Source organism: Rattus norvegicus, chromosome 1 (genome assembly GCF_036323735.1).
Source record: "Rattus norvegicus strain BN/NHsdMcwi chromosome 1, GRCr8, whole genome shotgun sequence".
NCBI lineage: Eukaryota > Metazoa > Chordata > Mammalia > Rodentia > Muridae > Rattus > Rattus norvegicus.
Window position 1 is genome coordinate 35,427,693 of NC_086019.1, and position 6,000 is coordinate 35,433,692.

The window sequence follows — 6,000 nt, forward strand, 5'->3', positions numbered from 1 at the left end:
GAAGTGGATCAAGGACCTCCACATCAAACCAGACACACTCAAACTAATAGAAGAAAAACTAGGGAAGCATCTGGAACACATGGGCACTGGAAAAAATTTCCTGAACAAAACACCAATGGCTTATGCTCTAAGATCTAGAATTGACAAATGGGATCTCATAAAACTGCAAAGCTTCTGTAAGGCAAAGGACACTGTGGTTAGGACAAAACGGCAACCAACAGATTGGGAAAAGATCTTTACCAACCCTACAACAGATAGAGGCCTTATATCCAAAATATACAAAGAACTCAAGAAGTTAGACCGCAGGGAAACAAATAACCCTATTAAAAAATGGGGTTCAGAGCTAAACAAAGAATTCACAGCTGAGGAATGCCGAATGGCTGAGAAACACCTAAAGAAATGTTCAACATCTTTAGTCATAAGGGAAATGCAAATCAAAACAACCCTGAGATTTCACCTCACACCAGTGCGATTGGCTAAGATCAAAAACTCAGGTGACAGCAGATGCTGGCGAGGTTGTGGAGAAAGAGGAACACTCCTCCATTGTTGGTGGGATTGCAGACTGGTAAAACCATTCTGGAAATCAGTCTGGAGGTTCCTCAGAAAATTGGACATTGAACTGCCTGAGGATCCAGCTATACCTCTCTTGGGCATATACCCAAAAGATGCCTCAACATATAAAAGAGACACGTGCTCCACTATGTTCATCGCAGCCTTATTTATAATAGCCAGAAAATGGAAAGAACCCAGATGCCCTTCAACAGAGGAATGGATACAGAAAATGTGGTACATCTACACAATGGAATACTACTCAGCTATCAAAAACAACGAGTTTATGAAATTCGTAGGCAAATGGTTGGAACTGGAAAATATCATCCTGAGTGAACTAACCCAATCACAGAAAGACATACATGGTATGCACTCATTGATAAGTGGCTATTAGCCCAAATGCTTGAATTACTCTAGATCCCTAGAACAAACGAAACTCAAGACGGATGATCAAAATGTGAATGCTTCACTCCTTCTTTAAATGAGGAAAAAGAATACCCTTGGCAGGGAATAGAGAGGCAAAGATTAAAACAGAGACTGAAGGAACACCCATTCAGAGCCTGTCCCACATTTGGCCCATACATATACAGCCACCCAATTGGACTAGATGGATGAAGCAAAGAAGTGCAGACCGACAGGAGCCGGATGTAGATCGCTCCTGAGAGACACAGCCAGAATACAGCAAATACAGAGGCGAATGCCAGCAGCAAACCACTGAACTGAGAATAGGTCCCCTATTGAAGGAATCAGAGAAAGAACTGGAAGAGCTTGAAGGGGCTCGAGACCCCAAAAGTACAACAATGCCAAGCAACCAGAGCTTCCAGGGACTAAGCCACTACCTAAAGACTATACATGGACTGACCCTGGACTCTGACCCCATAGGTAGCAATGAATATCCTAGTAAGAGCACCAGTGGAAGGGGAAGCCCTGGGTCCTGCTAAGACTGAACCCCCAGTGAACTAGTCTATGGGGGGAGGGCGGCAATGGTGGGAGGGTTGGGAGGGGAACACCCATAAGGAAGGGGAGGGGGGAGGGGGATGTTTGCCCGGAAACCGGGAAAGGGAATAACACTCGAAATGTATATAAGAAATACTCAAGTTAATAAAAAAAAAAAAAAAAAAAAAAAAAAAAAAAGCTGAAACATAAAAAAAAAAAAAATAATAATAATCATAGCAGGTTGTTTTTTCCTAATAATGAGCTCTTTTTTCTTTTAAGCTCTAAAAGCATGGGTTTGGGATTGGCTGGGCATGCGTTGTGGAGTCACACAACCTGCCTTCCCCTTCTGTGCACCGATGTTAGGGAACGGAGCCCCCAACACTCAGGTTCATGCTTTCCAAATTGAAAATTTGGCATGAGTGTCTTTTCTTGAGGACTGCTGTGACAAAACCATCAGTCTGTAGGAAGAGAGGAGCTCATCAAAGGACTGGGTGCAGCCAAGGAGGTGCCCGAGATGGCTGCTGCAACCACACTACTCTCTTCTTGCTGCAGTCTTTATCTGAGGCACAAGACACAGATCAACAAGTGCTGGCAGCAATCCCTAGAGGGTAGAGGGATGAGCAGAGGACAAGCACACAATGTCACACATGTCAGAGGCAAGCCAGCTATAGTTGTTTCTGAAAGTTGGCAGGTGGTAGCTGGCATCCCTAAATCCGGAGACACCATTTTCTTGAGGCAAGAGTATGGAATCTGGGCTCTGATAACAATTTCAGGTGTGTTTGGTGTCATCTGGGTGCTGGGAATGATATAATATAGATGGATGTTCCAGAGCCTTCCTTGATTGCCTCGATGTACTGTACAAGTCTGTTCTCCCATCAGACCACAGGTCCCATCTTACTAATAACAGGAAAAGTAGAAGGAGGATCAAGGCAGATCTACACGCAAGCTGTTTGCCAAGTGAAGGTGAACTGTGTGGCTGTTACTTTGATTCAGGGAACGGGTTATGTATGTAACATACAACAGTGGTCTGGGGGGTGGGGGGGTGGGGAGGGGGAAGGGGTGCTGTGGCAACCTGAACAGTTCTGAAATAATGTCTACTTTTGAGACAGACCTGTCTGTCTGTGGCTGCCTGAATGTAGCCCAGACTGCCCTTCACCTTACTGCATCCTCCTGCCATGGGCTCCTGGGTAAAGAATAACTTTTAAAACCTGTTTCTGGTCACTTCAAAAAGGCTTTTTGAGTAATTTGGAGCAATTACTTCCTATAATTTTGAGCATCAAACTGAAGTATTCTAAGCAGCACGTGTGAGCATTTCCTTTTATTTTCCTTTCCTGTATTTGCTACTACCTCAGACCTGTCTTTTCTCACCTACATGGACAGCACAGAGAGGGAGTTGTGGTCACAATAGCAGATAGGCTTAGAGACAGGAACAGATATTAAGTGTAATTGATTTTTCTAATCTGATTCTACTTAAATGTGATCAATTACTTTCCCTTGTCACTAAAATGTTACATCATGTCAATCCAAAAGCCACATCTCATTCTAATTCTAGGGGACATGCCAAGCTAAAACTTTCCAAAGTTACACACCTTTTCAAATAGCAGCAACTAGCCGTTAGCAGTTCTCACTTTGATCAAATATTATGAGATACACAGGTGCACACATGACTTGTGTGCTTCCCATGAATGTTTCCATAATCAAACAAAGCAATGGGTTCATTATGGCATTTTCATAATATATATTCCTATATATTATTCCTCTGGACCACCCACATTCCAGAGGCTGTCTTCTGGATTTAGCTTCTGAACTACATAAGAGTTGCTTTCCCACAAAATATTACTTTCCAACATAACACACACTTCCCTGTGCTGCTTCCTGGTCCTTCTCCCCCCTTCTCTGTGACAGAGTCTCCTGGGGACCTTGGAATTCACCACTTGTGTCCAAGAGCTCTGGACATTTTGACATTTTGACATCTGGTTAGACATCTCCATATCCAGTTGTCAGAAATGAAGACCAAGTTTGTCAAAATGTTTTCTATCATAGGAAGCAAAGCAAGCGTTTGGCTTCTAACCCCCCTGTCGATTGTGTGTTAAGTGAAGGCACTTGGAAGAGCCTCGGTGGTCACTGGGGTGCTCCCGGTCAATGGTCATTGACTACTGCCCAGCTCTCTGCTAATGCCTCAGCTCCCAGCTAACTTATCCACACTTTCATTCTGGCTCAGGGAGACTTTCCAAGAAGCTGAATTTGATATCTCCAACTGAGAAAAGGAAACTCTACAACAAGGAAAATAAACTTGAGGCCTCACTTTCAGAAGAGCATTACAACATAGAAAGTAAGTTCAGACTCTGTGGTCCTCACCGTAAAGCTGGGAGCAGAAATGGGGGCCCATTGACTCTGGTCACACCATCTGGTCATACCCCATTCACCTTCACAGATATGTTAAGTAATTCCTGATAAGATAATGCTTGGTACAGGCTGGAGCCACAGTCCAGTAGCCAGTGTCTTTCAAAGGTAGACTCAAGGTGAGGCTTAGAAAGTAGACACACAGGGTAGACTGCCCTTGAAGCTTACAGGCTCTGAAAAGTTGAGTCCACGAGCCAAGGGCTACAAAAGATGACTGAGCACTGAAGGCTAGTAAAGAGGCAACCATGACTGCTGCCTTGTGTATCCAGAAGGGACTGGCTATGATGATATCTCAACTTCAGGCTTCTGTTATTAAGAACACAGAGAACAAGGGGCTGGGGATTTAGCTCAGTGGTAGAGCGCTTACCTAGGAAGCGCAAGGCCCTGGGTTCGGTCCCCAGCTCCGAAAAAAAAGAACCAAAAAAAAAAAAAAAAAAAAAAAGAACACAGAGAACAAATTCCATTATTTTAAACTGCAAAGTTCGGGTTAATGTGTTATCCTAGTGCTTATATAGTGAATAGTGTCTCTTCCCTCAGTAAGGGGAGGGAGAAGAGGAGAGGAGAGAAAAGGGGAAGGGAAAAGAGGGGAGAAGAGGAAGTGGGGAGAAGAGGAGGAAAGGAAAGGAGAGAAAGAAGGAAAGGGGAGGTGGAGGGGAAAGGAAGCAGGGAGGGGAGAAAAGGAAGGAGAAAAGAGGAGAGGGGAGAAGGGGAAAGTGAGGGGAGAGGAGGAGAGGAAAAAGGAAGAGAATTTCCTCTGCCCCAGAGGAATCCCCTCTGTGACTTATGACAGTACTTCAGAACTGTCATTCATACCAGGATCTCGTCAGATAATGTCAGTTCCCATAGCAGCCCTAGGCACTAACTGCCAGAGGGTATCAAGGGACCCACCTGGTAAGTAAGGAAATGTAGTAATGGGAAAATTCAGATTTTTGTACAGTCCCTTGGTCAGTTATCACTGTGCCCTTGGTATAGTGCTAGTTCCCTCAGGTTGCTCTAATAAACACTACTAACTGATTAAATTCAAACAATAGGAACTGGCTTGGTATATGGCTCAAACAAACAAGACCTGAGTTGAATCCTCAACATATCCCTTGTCCCCTCTCCCAATCAGGACTGGGGAGGTGGCCCAGTAGGAAAAGTGTCTACTGCAGTAGTATAAAAATAAGAGCTCTCCACACCCATGTAAAAAGCCGTCTATACCCATGCACCTGAAATCCCAGCACTGGAGTAGAGGGATAAAAAGGATCCTGAAGCTTGCTGGCTAGCCAGTCCAATCAAAAGGGTGAGCTCCAGGTTTAAAAAGATACCCTGTCTCAGGAAATAAGGTAGGAATTAACAAAAGTAGGCCCCCCAATATTGAGAGGAGTGATCTAGATCCAGTTAGTCTGTGGGGAATTGTCTTGGTTGTTAATTGATGTAAACAGCTCAGCCCACTGTGGGCAGCACCATTCCCTAAGCAGAGTCCTGAGCAATATAAGGGAAAAGAGAGCTGGCTAAGCACAAAGCAAGGATGCATTTGCTCTCTTTGGGTCTCATTTTTTCTCAGCTGTGTGTGTGCTGTGACTAGTCCTGCCTTGACTTCCCTGCAATAATGGATGTAACTTGGAATTAAAGACTTTCATCCCTGTGCTGACTTTTGTCACAGCAACAGAAGTGAAACTAGGACACCTGGCTTCTGGATGCATCACTTCCACACCTGCCTGGTCCTCACCAGCCTCCTCTGCCACCTTCCTCAGTCCCAGCACACTCTAGGCATTGTTGCCAGCACAGAAATTTGTTCCCACATCTACATCCTGGCTTGACCTGCAGAGCAAGGCCCTCCCCTCTCTCCCTCCCCTTCCCTTCCTCTCTCCCTCCCTTTTCCCCTTCCTCCTCCTCCTTCTCCTCCCTCCTCCCACTTGTTCCTCCCCCTCCCCTCTCCACTGCTCTGAGACATGTAAATCACCCTCTCATTAGAGCACTGCCCATTCTTAGTGCCCCACCAGCCTCCAGCCTGCACTCCAGGATTCTACCTGACTCCATCTTACAAGCAGGCTTGTGTTGGGGTGCTGCAACCCCCAGGACAGCATTCATGGCCAGTCCCCAAACCTGTGAATACCAGGTACTGTCAGC